General features: G+C 45.3%; 1 protein-coding gene across 1 annotated transcript in view; it reads right to left on the bottom strand.

Annotated features, from left to right (window-relative positions):
* Positions 1 to 17695, bottom strand: part of SLIT1 (slit guidance ligand 1) — a 133787-nt gene that overhangs the window by 81269 nt on the left and 34823 nt on the right. The window lies entirely within an intron of this gene.

Below are 17695 nucleotides of genomic sequence, written 5' to 3'. Positions count from 1 at the left end.
TATTATTTATTTATTTATTTATAACATTTATATCCCACCCTATATCATTAAGATCTCAGGGCGGCGTACAGATAAAAGCATACAGTATAAAACAGTAAATATACACAGCTAAAAACAAATTAGACCATAAACCAAGTTAAATTATGAACACTGAATTATGTGAATAACCAACTGAAACATAACCTTCCCATATGTGTGCACCCAAAGTATCATTTTTCAAAACTCACCCCACAGGTGCCAAATAATACGTTAAAATGTGCTTGCTGTGACCCTAGAAAGTTTCACCTGTGATCTATATGGCTACTGTAAAAACAGGGAAGATGCAAAACTCTTGCCTACAACAACTGAGGGATGAAGACAATAATTCTAGGGTGGTGTAAATGACTTGAATAGGAATGGACACGTCACATTAGGAGAAAAGGCTTGAGCCTTGTCTTGTTTAAAAAGAAAACACAAGCACTGCCCTGACTCTCGTCCCTCTTCTTGACCAAGCTGCAAATTCAGATGCTCAAAGGACGGGGTGGGGGTGGGGGGTTCAGAGCAACATTTTGCAAACCATCTCTATTGCTGCTTCCTACCACCCAGCACACAGACAGTGAGGCATCTTTAGTTACAAATGGCTCCCGTGGGCACAGTAAAAATTAATCCAGCTTTTCTTGTCTTTAAGAAAAACATGCGCGTAAAATGAGATTGAAGTCTCTAAGGGACTGGCGGGTAGGAGGGGGAGGCAGCCGGTGAGACACTCTAATCCAAAGGCTGTTTAATTGCCCAAGCTCTCCAGTAGACTTTAGGCAAGGGGTGGGGGGGTGTTAACCACAGACGTCTCAGCCTAGGTGCCTAAGAGCAGATAAGCGTGGAATTGTAATTAGCTTAACAGACAAGAGAAATGAAACCCCTTCTTCCTAAACAGATGTGGCTGATGCTGTTAATGACAGGGTGTGTGTCTGTGCACGCATGTGTACATGTACATATATCCCACTGTGTACAACTAGCTCAGGAATGAGATGACTTTTTCATGTGAGACACTTATTTTCTTACTGTTTCTTGATGAGCAGGGAAATCCTATGGTCTCACTACGCTGGGCAGCCGCTACAGCAGAGTTAATGTCCGCATAATGCATTCATGATCCCATGCACTTCCAGCAGCAAAGACAACCGCACAACAATAGCATTAAGGAGCAAGAGAAACACCAGCAGTCACTCCCACAGTATCCTAACAGCCTCTGGGGGGTGCACAGCTCAGTGGTAGAGCACATGCCTTGCATTCAGAAGGCCTCAGGTTAACCCCTAGTAGAATGGACAGAAAAGTCCCCTGTCTGAAACCCAGGAGAGCAGCTGTCAGTCAGTGTGGACAGTACAGAGCTAAATGAACCGATGGTCTGACTCAGCTTAAGGCATCTTCCTATGTTCCTTTGTTCCACCATCACCCACCAATCAGCATTTTACTTGTCGATGGTGCCCCTACATAAGTCAAGCATGGAAGGAACCAATCAATCCACAGTGACAGTGGGAATGACATTATGGTTTCACTCTACCCAGAAAATATGCATACTCCTTCCACACACAACTGTATTTCCAGGAATTCATGACAATGCTTTCCATCTTTTATAGCCTAGTGGTTGGGAAGCATACATGTAAAGCAGCTGCTGTTCAGGATTCCTAGAATAAGGGTTTAAGTCCCACTAGGGTGTTAATGATTCCACACAGACAATGTCAATAACTTGGCAAACATGAAGACTTGGGTTCGGTCTCTGGCGACAGTCTCAAAGGGAAAGGGGTGAGAAAGACACCTCCTCACCACCAAAAGTAATGTGATAGCCAACCAGAGTGGCTGGCATGTGGCTCTATATCCTCACTCAGGTAACTGTCTGACCCATTTATGCCACAGGATGCCTTTCACTTTGCTAGTCTCTTTCATCCTATTCTGTAACACACAACCAGTGCTATTTTCTGCTGGCTATTTTCCTGAGGTATCTTGTTATCCAGCCTTCTATCATCCTTCCATTCTTCATGCAGGCAACTGTAGTGGTTCCTTTTCACACACACCAAGAGTAAGTGGAGGTGGGATAAGGAGAGACACCAGGAGGATACTGAGCTGCTGAGTCCTCTCCCTCTCCCTTGCTAGTGCTCCACTGTCAAGGCTGTGAGGCAGGATGCAGCCCCTCAGCCCTGATGCAGTGTTGTGGTAGAGATCCAAATTCTGTGTTTCCTATTGGTGTGTCCTATTATGAACGCATCTGAGGTGAGAAAAAAACAAGTGGGTAGAAGTCTTCCATCAGTTAGCCATCATGAGAACAGAGAGACGGCTAAAGCAGTCACAGCTTTTATTGAAGAGCATAAGTTTTGGAGTGAGAAGACAAGTGCTAATTCATCTGCCCTTCCTATAGTTGTTGTTAGATTGTGCAAAGTGCTATTTGCTGAAGTTTTCATTTCTGTGACAACACTTCTGTAGACACAGGGCAGAGTGATGTACTTCTATGGCAGCTCATATGTTTTAAGTATGAGCTGTGTTCCCTTATTGGAGCTTTTACTCTCCCAGTGCTATGCCAGGATTGTCTGCAGAGTTAGTTGAAATCCTATCCTCCACTGCAGCCAGAGAGATGGGAGAGAGAAGGAGGACATAGGAATAGTTATTTTGGCTTCTCCATACACTTTAGAGTAAGTGTTTTAACTTAGACTTTTTAACTTGCCTCTTTTGCAGGTGTAATGTTACACAGCCATTGGGGGGAGGACCAACCATTGTGAGCATAGGATTCCAACTAACTTCCACACATCTCCTGCCCTGCCTCCAGCTCCACCCAATTTTCCTCCTTCAGCTCGCAGCGGTGTAGTGCCAGCATAGATCCTCTCCGCTGGTGAATATGTGACCTCTGCCAGCACAAGGACTGATTGTATCCCCGCCTAACAGGCATAAATTGAGGATAGGATCACACTGTTAGTCAAGTATTCCTTACAGCGTGTGAGTCAAAAACAAATAGTCTTTAATGTTTTCCCCAATATATTTCATGATCATTATTTAACTACATTAAGAACAAATATCATGTTAACAATAACAATGTTAATATTAGCACAAAGCTAAATCCTTCCTTTCTAAATATTTGAACAGACTTTGTATTCAAGTGCATCCACTCTTCAATTTCTGCGGCTCAAACCCATTACCATTTGCAATGAGCTCAGACTTGAGCAGATGCCCTTGAGCGGTGGAATGCCAGTGATTAAGCATGCACAATTGGCAGGGATTTGCCTACCTACACAGTGTCATGTGACCCCCATTGCAAACATGGGCAGGAATAACTGGATATGCCACAGTACATTCAGAAATGCAGACAACACCAATAGGATGGGAAAGCAAATCAGAAACAGGTCACACAGAAAGAGAGGGGAGAAACCAGCAAAAGCAACCAAGGCCATAGCTAGACCTAAGGATCGTCCAGGGGTCAAACCTGTTCATCTAGGTGACACACAGGGGATCCAGTGTTCAGGCAGGGGCGAACCCTGGATGATCCCAGGATAAACCTTAGGTCTAGCTGTGGCCCAAGTAAGGAACAAAGAAGCCACAGATTTTGCTCCTCAGAGGTAGATCTAACAAAGAGAAATCATGCACAGAAAGCAACTAGATCAAGTATGCCCAGTAAATGCACTTAAACTGCATGGCTATAGGGCAGTCTGTTATCTCCACAAGCTTCATACTCACTATAGCCACTCCCTGTAATCCCCACTTAAAGCATGGAGTAATATCCTTTACTTCTCTATTTCCCACAAATCTAATTATCCTAGATTGATTTGCTTGGTAAACCGCTAGTAATTTTATTTACTTTTGTTAATTGCTTTGACTTATTTTTATTATATGGATTGAACTAAACCACATTAGGAGTATGTTCTTTTTAATTCTGCTAATAGCATCTAAACCTTCGAAAGGATTATTTTCTGTGGATCTTTTGGCAAAATAACATTGACCAGCTGGATGGAATTTTCTGCAGTGTGTGTGAGAGTAGTGATGCCAGCTCCAAACTTTTATTTAAAAAAAATATAAATGCTGCAAAATAATTTTTGCATTGATATAACAAAGGGGGCAGGTGGGGGGGAGAGAGATGTCTTTCATTACATATAAAACGGCAGACTAGAAATGTTACCTTATTAACTATCAGTTATCCTGGATATTTGAGACAAGTGCTAAGAGACCTGAGAGTATATTTATGACATTTATATATCTGCCCTTCCTTCAAGTAGCCCAGGGTGGTAGATATGTGGGTTATCCTATTTTATCCTTACAACAACCTTGTGAGGTGAGTTATGCTTGCTGAGAGATGGGCTACCTTGTAAGCATCATGAATCACAGTGCAATTCTATACATGTCTACTCAGAAGTAAGCCTCACCAAATTACTGCCAGGTAAGTGTGGGCCAGTTTGCACAATCATTGCAACCCACCGTGGCCACGGTGGGTTGCAGTACATGCTCATGGCCATTGTGAATATTCAAGCTGTGGCAGGAGGGCACTGTGCCTTATCATGATGTCCGAACATGGCGCAGGGCTGCTGCTGTGGTAAACAAACCACCCCACATCCCTAAAACATCCCATCGTTTGTGGGTGGCTTGTTAACCACAACAACAATCCACTCTCACCAGATCCAAACATCATGATAAGCCGCAGTGAGCCATTGCCGCGGCTTGAATATTGACAATGGCCGCTAGTATGCACCGCAGTCCACCATGGCTTAAATACCCATGGTGGGCTATGCAGATCATGCGAACTGGTCCTGTGTTTACGATTGCGCCTAAATGTAGGTTTGAACCTCAGACTTCTCTAGTCCAGGTTCAACACCCTATCTAGTACACCATCACCATATAAGTCTTGCCACAGGACAGAATGGGAATTATGGGCATTCTCAGTCCTGGAAAATGATTCCATTTGCTGACTGGCTATTCATCCAGAAAATTAATTTGAACATGCATGGGGCAATATTTGAAACTTTTCTGCATGCAAAATGCATATATGCGAGCACAGAGATCTAAGCCTCTGCAACCACACTGCCAAGTACAGCTGTCTATTTCATGCCAACTCCTTTTGGACTAAGTGCTTTGGTGATCCTCCTCACCCATTAGCACCTCATTTGTTATCACTGTCACCCAGCCACACTGACTCTTTGTTGCTCCGAGCGAGCCCCCATCCCATTTCTCTGTTGAGCACTGTTGACATTACTGGAACGTAACTCTGTATCTCCCCACCCCCCACGCTACTTCCAGGCTCAGTTGCATAGACCCAGACACTCATCCACCCCCCAACAAACACACACCCCAACCATTTTGGCAAAGCAAATTTCTACGCCTTATTGGTATTCGTCAAATCACTCTCTGCACCCAGCCTCTTGCCTTCTTCCCACAGAAGGGTCTTTGTCAGATATGCCATCCCACCCCCTACCCACCCCCCAATGCTGTGAGGATTGTGGGAGAGAAGTACAAATAGGAAACGTTGCCATCGCTGGTGACAAAACTCACCTTCATCAGGGGAAAAGTGTAAGGGCAAGAAAACTCTGACCTTGCAGGAAGCGCTCATGGGAGTGTTACATCCAAGTCAGGTCAGAAAACTGATCAATAAAAGCCACCCAAGCAATAGGTTGTCCCTGTCTTACTCAGGATTAAAACACCACCTTTGCTATATTCTGGTGGCATAAGATGGAAGGCAGGCATTTAGCCATTTCTTCTATTACGAAGAACTCACAAAAAACCTAGCTGTGGTAAGGCATCTTGCTCTATACATTGTATTCGTTATTATATCTTTCCCCCCTGCAATTCAAAGTAGCTTGATCATGCATTCAAACTAAATGGGGGCAAAGGGCACAGACCTGATTGCAATTTAACCTCCATGGCTGATACCCACACAAAATGATTTGATGCTGTGTCCACAAAAGTTCCTGATATTTAAGTGGCAATATGTGGAACACATCACTGGAAATCTGTGTCACATTCTGAAGATGCCCAGTGCCATATTAAGTTAAATAAGTGCAACCAGAAGGCAAAAGCTCTAGCTCAGAAGAAGACAACCTCCAGTTAACAGACCTGATCTGGTGGGTCTTGCCTCTGCCCTCTCTAAGCCCCTCCCCTTGGCCTGGAGGCAGGGCGGGACAATTCCCATGGATGGCAAGCACCATGAAGTGGAATCCCCATGTTATCTCCGATCAGAGATAGGAGATAATGACCCTGTTCAGATGTCACGCTAAGCCACAGTGGTTAAGCATGGTGGCTACATAACCACGGTTTAAACACACTCACTAACCACTTACTGCAAAAGGGTTAGCAGCCTAACCATGGCTTCCCATGTTGTCTGAACAGGCCCAGTGTGGGGATTCTGCAGACTCAGCCAGGGTTTGCAGGACTAGCACCTGCAAGCCCCAGTCAAGTCCATTCTTGCCCCCCAATTGGGATGTGAGTGGCACAGGAAGTAGGAGTCTGACTTAACCAGAGCTTGCATGAACCAGTTCTGCAAGTCCCAGCTGACTCCCTTCCTGTACCACTCACTTCCCAATTGGGCTGTGATGGGCACAGGTCAGAAGGAGGTGCCTGACTCTGCCGGGGCTCACAGAACCTGGTTCTGCAATCCCCAGCCCAGCCCCTTTCTCTATGTCTCTCTCTGCATGGGTGGCAGGGGAGTAGGTGGGGCAAGGCCCAGGGATGTCACAGGAGAAGGAGGAGTTCTAGGGCCCCACCCCCTGGCATCATCCAGCCCAGTCCAGCAGGGCAATCTGGCCCCTTGACCAAAACAGGTTGCCCATCCCTGCTCTAGCTCCAGTGTGACTAACCAAATCACCAAGGCAGGTGGAGGTGGAGAAGAACACAAGATGTAGCTGTCCTTTTACAATGACCACACTGCGAATTAGGTTTCTTTTTATGCCATTGAGTACTCATCAGGAATCCCTAATGACCTTTGTTAATAGCTAAAATTAATACCTTTGTTAATAATTGGGATGACTAGCAAGTTCCCTCCTCTTTATCTACCTGATCCAGCTGACAAAAGTCTTATCTCTTGATTAACTGGAAGCCATTTCACATGCATGTTAGGGAATTACAGATCAAACGAATGCGAATTCTGAAAAGTTATAGAACTGGAGAATAATGGAAAGAGATTCAATGTTGTCTGAATGAAAGCTGGGGGCCAAACTAGACAAGATGGCAAGAGATCCATGAGAAGATCTGCCATGTTGCTGCTCTTTAGGGAAAAGAACTTGTGGTGAGGGAGCAGATACCTGTCATGTCAGATAAATGCAGGTTGCTTACCTGTAACTGTAGTTCTTCGAGTGGTCATCTATGCATTCACACATATGGGCTCTGCGCCCGCGCTGAGACCTGAACCGGAACCTCAAATAGTTTAGTATAACATTTTAGGCGGGAACCATCCCCCAGTGCTACTGCGCATGTGCACGTGGTTCCTGCCTATTCCTCAGTTTACAGGAGTCCGACATTGTGGCCCCATAAACATACATATAAAAAACATACTGTAAAAGCAGTACACCACCAAGAGGGGATGGTGGGTGGGTTGTGTGAATGCATAGATGACCACTCGAAGAACTACAGTTACAGGTAAGCAACCTGCATTTCTTCTTTGTGGTCTCTATGCATCACACATATGGGCGAGTAACAAGCTAACATACCTTGGAGGTGGGTTGGTGTTTTATCTTAACACTTCCGACAGGACCGCTCTTCCAAAGGAACAGTCTTGTCTGGCTCGAACATCCATATTGTAATGTCTTATAAACGTGGACGGGGTAGACCACGTCGCCGCTTTGCACACATTTTGCAGAGAAACTCCTTTACGAAAAGCCACAGACGTGGCCATTGCTCTAGTGGAATGAGCAGTCACTGATTCAGACAATTGAAGATCAGACAAAGAATAGGCTAGTTCAATCGTCTGTGTTATCCAGTGTGACAGGCGTTGGCATGACACAGGGAGACCCTTCCTAGGCACACCGTAGCACACGAATAGTTGTTGTGTTTTCCTGAATGCTTCAGTACGCAACTTGTAGAATGCAAGCGCCCTTCTGGCATCCAACATGTGCAGAGAGGACTCTAATGGTGTGGTTGGGTTAGGAAAAAAGGCAGGCAACACAATGTCCTGGGTATTGTGAAAAGTTGACACTACCTTGGGCAGAAAAGCCATGTCAGTACGAAACACAACCTTTTCTTTATGAAAGGCAAGGTAAGGTGCATCTACCCTTAGAGCCCTGAGTTCACCAGCATGACGTGCTGTAGTACTGCCACAAGGAATGCGACCTTGAGGGACAATAACCTGAGGTCTATAGTAGCTAAAGGCTCAAAGGGCTTCTTTGTAAGCGCTTGTAGCACCACCGACAGACTCCAGGTCGGAATTACGTGTCTGACTGTCGGTATCGTGTTCCTTAGACCCCGTAAAAGTGTTTTCATCAGGGGGTGGGAGAAGGGTGACACTCCACTGAAACCCCAATGAGAGACAGAAATGGCTGCAAGATGGACCCTGATGGATGACAGTTTCAATCCTTGTCGATACAGAAAGAGTAGGTACCAAAGTATGTTGTATAGGGTGCAACTGTCAGGTTGAAACCGCTCCTTTAGTGCAAAGAGAATCATAGAATCATAGAATCATACAATAGCAGAGTTGGAAGGGGCCTACAAGGCCATCGAGTCCAACCCCCTGCTCAATGCAGGAATCCACCCTAAAGCATCCCCGACAGAAGCTTGTCCAGCTGCCTCTTGAAGGCCTCTAGTGTGGGAGAGCCCACAACCTCCCTAGGTAACTGATTCCATTGTCGCACTGCTCTAACAGTTTTTCCTGATGTCCAGCTGGAATCTGGCTCCCTTTAACTTGAGTCCATTATTCCGTGTCCTGTGGAACCTTTTCCACTTGAACGCATATGATCTTCTAGTCGATGGTTTACGGGATGCCAAAAGGATTCGATTGATCGACAGGTTAGAATTTATTGAAGGCTGAGGTGTTAAGAACAGTGTTTCCAGTTCTGGATGCTAGATCCTGCCGTTGTCCCTTGTCAGTAGCATCGGTATTGACGGGAGCCTTATGTAATTGTGGTTCGATAGGAACAGGAGGTAGGTGAACCAGGGCTGCCTGGGCCACCACGGAGCTATCAGAATGCAGTTCGAGCTGTCGACCTGGATTTTCAATACCACACAGGTCAACAAGGGAAAAGGTGGAAACATGTAAATCAGTGTCCTCTTCCATGATCTGGTGAAGGCGTCCCCTAGAGAGCGTGGTCCCTTGCCCGCTCTGCTGCAGAATCTTGGGCAGATCGCGTTGAGACTTGTGGTGAATAGATCGACGCTCGGGAAGCCCCAGTACTGAAAAAGATCCTTCGTGATCTTCTTGTCTAGCTCCCACTCGTGTGAGGTGTTGAAAGACCTGCTGAGGGAGTCCGCTATCTTGTTGTCCTTCCCTGCCACATGTATGGCTGTGAGATGGATTCCTCTTTTTATGCACCAATTCCAGATGCACATGGCTGAGCGATTTAGCGGGTGAGACCTCGTGCCGCCCTGTCTGTTCAGGTAACAAACGTCTGAGTATTGTTGGTAGCGATGAGAACGGAGCGTGACACTAGGATCGATTTGAAAGCCTTCAGCGCTTTCTCCACTGCGAGTAACTCAAGATGGTTGATGTGTTCCTTGTCCAGTGAGTTCGGCCATCGACCTTGAACAAGGTGAGAACCACAGTGCACTCCCCATCCCATCAGGGAGGTATCTGTAGTGACTGTCCTTGATGGTGTTGGGGCATGGAACGGTACCCCTGCAAGGGTATTCCTGCTGGACAGCCACCAAAGGGAAGATGACCGTACCAAGCGGGGCAGAGTCAGCTGGGACCGTTGAGCATCGGTACGGAGGTTGAATGTCTTGAGAAATCAGCCTTGAAGGATTCTCATCCGTAGGTGTGCAAACTTGACAACCGCTGTAGTGGCTGACATTAGCCCTAACAGTCTTTGGATGGTCCATGCTGTAACAGAGGGGTGGTCTTTGATATATAGAATTAGGTCCTTTAAAACCGCCGCTCTCGCTACCGGGAGGTAAGCTCGACTGTCCACTGATGATAGGGTTACCCCTATAAAGTCTATCACCCTCCACGGTATTAGTGTAAATTTCTTGAGATTGACCCACAGGCCTAATCTGCTGAGGAGCTGTAACGTGAAATGTATGTTCCTTTCCAAGGTAAGACTGTCGTCTGCCACCAGGAGCCAGTTGTCGATGTACGGATATACTGTGACGGAATGCTGTTGAAGGTTGGCGCAGACCACCAACATGCATTTCATGAAGACTCAAGAGGCAGTAGCTAGACCAAAGGGGAGAACCATGAACTGAAACTGTTGGTCCCCGATGGGAAAACGAAGGAAACGTTGGCAGGATGGCCTAATTGAAATGTGAAAGTAGGCATCCTTTAAATCTATAACTGCAAACCAAACATTTTTGTGGAGCAACTGTAGAACAGACGCAACAGTGGTTATACGGAACTTTTTGGGGGTGATGAAGCTGTTGACTTGCCTCAGGTCCAATATAGGTCAAAGGCCTCCATCCTTCTTCGGTACCGTAAAGTACAGGGAATAAAAACCCTGATTCGCCTGAAGCGTAGGAACTGGGCAGATGGCTCCTTTCTCTAGGAGAGCGTTTACCTCTTGAATAAGAGGGGGTGAGGGTGATGTTATTTTCATTCCCGAGAAGGGTAGAAGGCTGTCAAATTCGATGTGGTATCCGTTGTTCACAATGGCAAGAACCCAAGAGTCTGTAGTTATGTGCTCCCATTCTCAAAGGAAGGGCTGTAGCCTTCTTTCGAAAGGCCGTCGGTACAGTAGAAGGAAGTCAAAGCTGCTGCTTTTTTCCAAAATCAGGTGGACGCCGTGCAGGTTGGTATCTCGGAGGACATGATCCCTTCCCCTGTAACTGCTGTTGTTGTTGTCGAGGTGGTCTATCGTACCGAGGACGTTGCTGCTGGGTGAAGGGCTGCTTAGTCCACCGACGTGGCTTGTATTGGATGGGTGGCGTCGAAAACCCCATCTTCCTCACTGTTGTACGTGCTTTTTTGGATGCAGTCCATAGCATCATCAGTACTGGCGTTTAACAGGCCTTCCCCATTGAAGGGTAAGTTTTCAATGCATGTCTTAGTCTCTTGGCTGAGTCCTGCAGATCGAAGCCATGCATGCCTACGTAAAGCGATGGCTCCCATCATAGCTTTTGAGTCACAGTCCATCTGGTGTTTAGCTGTATAGAGCTGTTGTCGAGCAATTACTACTGCTTCTGCTTGGAAAACCCTAGCAAGCTCCCTTTTGTCGTCCGGTAGGTAGTCACAAAGGGACCCTATTTTATCCCACAAGAATAGCTGGTAGCGGGCCATGGTAGCTTGGTAAGCATCTGCCCGAAGACCTAATGACGCAGAGGCATAGACCTTGCGACCCATAAAATCCAACCTTCTCCCTTCTTTATCCACAGGTGCCGAGTGAATACGTTGCAATTTTCCCTGGGAGGACTCAACTATGATAGAGTTGGGCTTCGGATGTTGAAAGAGGAAGCCAGCATCCTTCTCTTGGATTTTGTACATCGACTCGAGGCATTTGGATGTTGGTGCCATTGAGGAAGGAGTTTTCCAGGATATTTGCACCGTTTGAAGTAAGGTAGGTGGAAATGGGATCGCTACCGAGGCATTTGCATCGGTATGGAAGACATCATAGATTGGGTCGACAAGTTTCTCCGTATGTTGCCGAGTTTCCAACCCTAAGGACTGGGTCATCCTCAGGATGTGTTCTGAAAATTGACCTGTGTCATCCGACGGGGATGATGGGTCCTGCGATGCAACTGCATCCTCTGGTGAAGGTATAGAGGGTGTAACTGAGACTGAGGAGGCGGAATCAGATTGGTAATCGCCTTCTGGGGATAAAGACTGTTGAACTGGAGCAGGTGATGGCAGCCTAGATTGGAAAGACTGGTCTGACCGTGGCGGTATTATTGCTGGGACTGCCGTAGCACTCAGTACCGTACTGGATTGTTCCTGGTACCGATGTCGACTCGATGGTTGCAGGGGTCTTCTTGATGAGGGATTTATGGGCTCAGAGAAATTTCTCGACACTGGGGGAGGCTGGGCAAAGTGGTCTCCCGACTGCTGTCAGTGTCGATGTCGGTAAACATTGCTGGGAAGATATGCCCGTGGGTGATAGTATTCCCAGTCAGAATATTCATAGTATCTCCGGTGTGAGCCCGACCACTTTGAGCCTCTATCCCATTCAGATTGTGGTGAACGAGAACGCTCCCTATAGGCCGATGGGCGTGGGGATCGAAACCTGACGGGAGATGGTAATACACGACCCCGATTTTTGCTGGCTGAATTGGGCTCTGCGGAACTGGTATGGCTCCGTCGCTCGGAGGCAGGTGGAGTGGAATCCCTGATCTCACTCTCTGAGATTAAGTCCTGGTCTCGGTACGGAGGGTGTTGGTGGTCTCGGTACGAAGTGCATTGCAAGTCTCGGTACCGAGGGCATTAGCGGCGTCGGCTGATTCGGTACGGAGGTGGTCGGTACCGATAGCTGTCGTGGAGAAGAAGGCTTTTTTGAATCCTTCCTCTTCTTCTTCTTCTTATGGGCATCAGATGACTTTGGCGTGCGGGCTTTTTAAGATATCTTCTTAGCCGCAGTCGCCGCCAAAGATCAACTAGGCGTAAGGGGTATCAAAGCTCTATCATCTGCCATGGTCTCCTCGGAGATAACAAAAGACTGAATGTCAGACCTCTGATCTTCTGGAGGCTTCCCCAGGCTATGCGTTTCGGCCTGTGAAGTAGTATTATCCATCTTTTTTCGATGAATCTCTTTTTGTATGGGAGAATCAGTGGCTTTGAGAGCCTTCTCCCATAAAATGGCCCTTAGGTGATTGGCCCTGTTTTTGTGGGCTTGCTTTGTAAATGACATGCAATGATGGCAAGTTTCTACCTTGTGTCCTTCACCTAGGCAGGGCACACAGAGCGAGTGCTGATTCGTTAGTGGAAGTTTGCTGCGGCAGCTGACGCATTTCCTAAATGGTGCCTTAACGGCCATACGGCCAAGACCGATGGCGACCGAGAGATCGCTCTGAGAGAACTAAAACTATTCTATATAATATATATATATATATATATATATATATATATATATATATGAAAGAAAAGAGAAAGAACAGGACTAAAGAGGTGAAAATGTAAGTATTCTAAGCACTAATACAAGAAAAACGCTAAGAGGTTGGTTCGTATGGTCTAGCCACAATGGCGGATGACGAAGAACTGAGGTATAGGCAGGAACCACGTGCACATGCGCAGTAGCGCTGGGGGATGGTTCCCGCCTAAAACGTTATACTAAGCTATTTGATGTTCAGGTTCAGGTCTCAGCGCAGGCGCAGAGCCCATATGTATGATGCATAGAGACCACGAAGAAGAACTGTTCTGGTGTTGTTTTTCTCAATTAGGGAAACAGTACAGCTTAAATCTCTTTCTCCCAGTGCTGTGGCCCCAATCCAAATTTATTTATTTATAACATTTGCATCCTGCCCCATAACATAAAGTTCTCTGGGTGGCTTACAAGAACAAACATAAAAACAATTTTGATACAAAATAGAATGTAAAATTATAAAATCAAAAACGACATAAAATATGAGCACAAAACAGAACAAAAACGTCATCCCTACAACTGCTTTTAACATATATATATATATATATATATATATATATATATATATGGCAGGAAATCCAATCATGGGTCTCCCACCATCTCAACTTGTTTGGCCTGAGAACTTCTGCAAAAGCTAGAAACATAGGGGCTGGTTCCCATGTTTCCCCCCACCCCCCATGTCTGTAGGGAAGCAGCATCCATGCAGAGCAGATGTGCTAGACTGCAAGTCCAACACCTCTCAGTCACCATGGCTATTAGCAGATGTATTGGAAAGGCAGATGTATTCCATTTTAATACATTTTAGTATATTTCAATGTATTCTCTTTGTAAACCACTTAGAGATTTTTAAATGTGGTAAGCAGTATATAAATGTATTAAATAATAATAATGTACAGAAGCTTTCATCCAAGCAGGAACAGCCACAGCTTCACACTGGTGACTGTGGGAGCATGTTCTTCACCTGCTGTGATGAGGCTGCTGTATCCAGGGGACCCTGCCTTCTATGAGACAATGTCCATGGAAACATATCCCCAGGGAGCATCATATGGAAACTAAGCTAATAACATAGACTAGCCCCTATATTTAAGAGAATGCTGCAGCAATGTATACATTTTTAAAATCGTTGCGTTCCAGTTCATACCATTTCTCAGCAGTGTATATACAGTTAGATAATGCTAGGAATGTCTATTAATTACTTATGCTTAGTACATTTACATCCTGCCTTTTTTCCATCACGGAACTCAAGGCAACACACATTGGGTTGCTAGGCAATCTCCCATTCAGGCACTGGCCAGACCCAGAAGTGCTCAGCTTCAGCAAGGTAGCTGCATCATGTTCTCCCAGATCATATCCAGACGGTTCCCTCTTTATGGAACTGGCCATCCAAACATTTTGGCATTCGCAACATTATTGAGTGGTTATAAACTAAACCAAGTGAAAAGGTAGCTCAATGACAGGCATTAACCCAGTTTCCAAAGTATGAACTTTAGAAATTGCATAGCTGCAATTCTGAGTGAAGGACTAGCAAGGGGGCAGGGTCAACTTTTCCTATCCAGCTATTTGACCCATTCAAAAACACCCTACCCGGGATGGGAAAAGAGAGCCATATCTGTTTATTCCCATAAGTGAAAAAGCAGCCAGAAAAGGGTGAATTTTGAGCAGAAAAGCAATCAAATAAGAGGGAATCGTTACACAGCCCCTCCCTTGCCATTCCTCCACTCAAACCTGAAGCTTCTTCAGAGAGAGAGAGAGGGAGAGAGAGGGAGAGAGAGAGAGAGGAAGAGGCTGTTATACAAGCCTGTGGCGTAATGTCTAGTTTGGTCCTTATTTAGAAAGCGGTGAATGTGACAGGAGTGCTGGGAGTGTTCACAGAAATGGAGGCAGGGCATTGTCATTGTCATGGTATTGAATGACTAAAACAACAACTCTGTCTTGTATATACTATCTGGATAAAGCATCTGTGCAGTAAAGAGAACAAGAATAACAGACAGTCACACTCCATGGGCAGAAAATCCATTGAAGAAGAATATATTGGCAGGCAGGCAGGCAAGGAGTAACAAGCAACTTCTGAATGCAGAATATGGAAATGGATAATAATGATGATGCTTTTATTTCTAGGAAAGATGGACACTGTATACAGAGTTTTGTATTTCCCAACTAGTATCTTGCCATATAACTGTCTTTAACTCTATATTATCACATCATATCTATATCTGCTCATGATAGTAGTGTTGGTTAGCATAGCAAGGAGGTCCTGCTCGTAGCTGCAACAAGGCAGCCTTCTGAAATAGGACAAAGAGTTTCCCAAAATTAAGTTACTCAACCATTTTAAGAGAAGCCATAAGAAGGTAAAGGGGATAACTATGATTATTTGCCTAGTAGCGTCCCTGTCTGTATTCCATTTTGGCTGTGACCTAGTGAATACATGAATAGGGTGACCCTATGAAAAGGAGGACATGGTTCTTTTATCTTTAACAGTTGTGTAGAAAAGGGAATTTCAGCAGGTGTCATTTGGATGCATGCAGAACCTGCTGAAATTCCCTGTTGTGATGAAGAGGGAATTTCACCAAGTGCTGCATGCATACAAATGATACCTGCTGGAATTCCCTTTTCTACACAACTGTTAAAGATATAGGAGCCCTGTCCTACTTTTCATATGGTCACCCTATTTAATCAATGATCTGCTACCTGATTTGCTGTTAGATGGCTATCTAATTATAGATGCACATTTTTCTACTACTTACTCTGTTTTCCTGGGCCGGATCTACACTGCTGCTTTAAAGCGTTTTATAATGGTTTTATAGCGCTTTAAAGCAGTTAAAGCGCTTTATAACTGTTATAAAGCGCTTTAAAGCAGTAGTGTAGATCCTGCCCTGAACTACTGCTATAAGCTTCGCTGCAGCTGCTGCACTCACTGGCTCAGGAATTGAGTTTGACATCCTGCTGATGTGTAAGTTATGTTCAACGTTCCTAGGCTCTCAGAGACTGCAAGGAGCTCAGCATAAGAAATCTTTAAAGGCCTTGTTTCTTCCAAGAGCTACAAACTATAGTCTAATGCCAGGATGGGGATAAAGGAAGAATCAGAGACAATAACAAAAAGCAACTTCTGGAATTATTGCAGTTTCTGTATTCAATCTTTCCTCCTTACCTTTCCATCCTGAGCTATGTCTTAAATATAGTTTTGCTTGTTCATAGTACCATTAAGTGCCTTGATACTGGTGGCTAAGAATGCACTGTTTGTAGCCACTCTTGTAGATTCTTACTTGGGAACAACTTGCACCCTCACTTCTTCCTGCCCATGTCCCATTTTTGCAGCCATTAGAGAAAGGACAAGACTTTGGAAGATCCATGTAGCTAGGAAAGGTGGAGATGAAAGATCCCCATCTGTACTGCCGCCTCATTCCCCATTTTGTGACTATATGTGCAACATGATGAGTTGTGGGGTGATCTAGGCATCCTGTATCCATTCAACATGAAATGAGTATTGTGCTTCTAGTCTCCTGCCATCATGACAGTTTACCTCCTTGCACATGAATTCCAGCTTGAGTAATAGGACATATATTTGTATTATTGATTGGAAATGATTGAAATCTCCATTCCTGGTGATCAATACAACCACAAGCAAAGAAAAAGATATTCCCTTTGTTTAATATAACTCATGATCAAGCTTGAAATGAGATCTTCCGGCAAGAGTGGCACCTACATTTCCTCTCCCTATCACCACATGTGCTGCCCTGTATCTTCTTAGACTCTACTGGAGGTCAGCATCAGTGTGGGTCACCAAATATATACATAGCAAGGGGGAGAGTGATGGAAATGTATTTGGCTGCATGATTGCCAAGGTCACCTTCCCCCCTTGGTAATTTTCCTTGATGGGAAACAAGATCCATTTTTAACAGCTCTTCATTTTCACAGTGACACTGTCCTCCTGCTAGTGCGAGATTGGGGAAAGGGGGAGGGAAAGGCCCAGCCCTTTGTTCCTCCATCCAGTGCTGACAGTTTAATTAAACCCCATTTGAAACAGGGTCAGCAGGGTCAGGTGCTCCCCAGCAAAATATCAACTAAGCACCATTTCCAGGCACCAAGGCTCCTTAATGAGACACTCTCCAGAGGACAAAGAGCATAGGTTTGAGGACATGCATTTCTCTGCCCTTGTGATATGAACATTCACATGTTCTTATTCAGGGGATGCGCATACACAGGCACATTTGGGGTTCTAAGTAGGGAGCCAAAATGGTATAGCAGTTAAGGGTGGGAGAGAGCTGGGTTCAAATCTCTGTTTAGCATGAACCTTGTTTGGTGGCCTTCTGCAAGTCATCACCTCTTAGCCTGACCTATCTCACAGCCACCTTTAGGTGTGGGGCTAAAATGGGATACACCTATACACTATCCCAAACTCCTTATTGCAACTCAGGAGTGAGTCTCAGTGAGTCTACCTTCTACCTTCTCACTCCCATTGTCACAGCTGATATTGCTCAATCTCCTCTTTCTCATCGTTGCAACTGCTTGCTTGACAAGCACAGAGCCAATGAGCAAGTCGACAGTAG

Source organism: Elgaria multicarinata, chromosome 8 (assembly GCF_023053635.1).
Source record: "Elgaria multicarinata webbii isolate HBS135686 ecotype San Diego chromosome 8, rElgMul1.1.pri, whole genome shotgun sequence".
In the NCBI taxonomy this organism is placed as follows: Eukaryota; Metazoa; Chordata; class Lepidosauria; order Squamata; family Anguidae; genus Elgaria; species Elgaria multicarinata.
The sequence above is the reverse complement of the archived record's forward strand: the minus strand, read 5'-3'. Positions and strand labels throughout refer to the sequence as shown.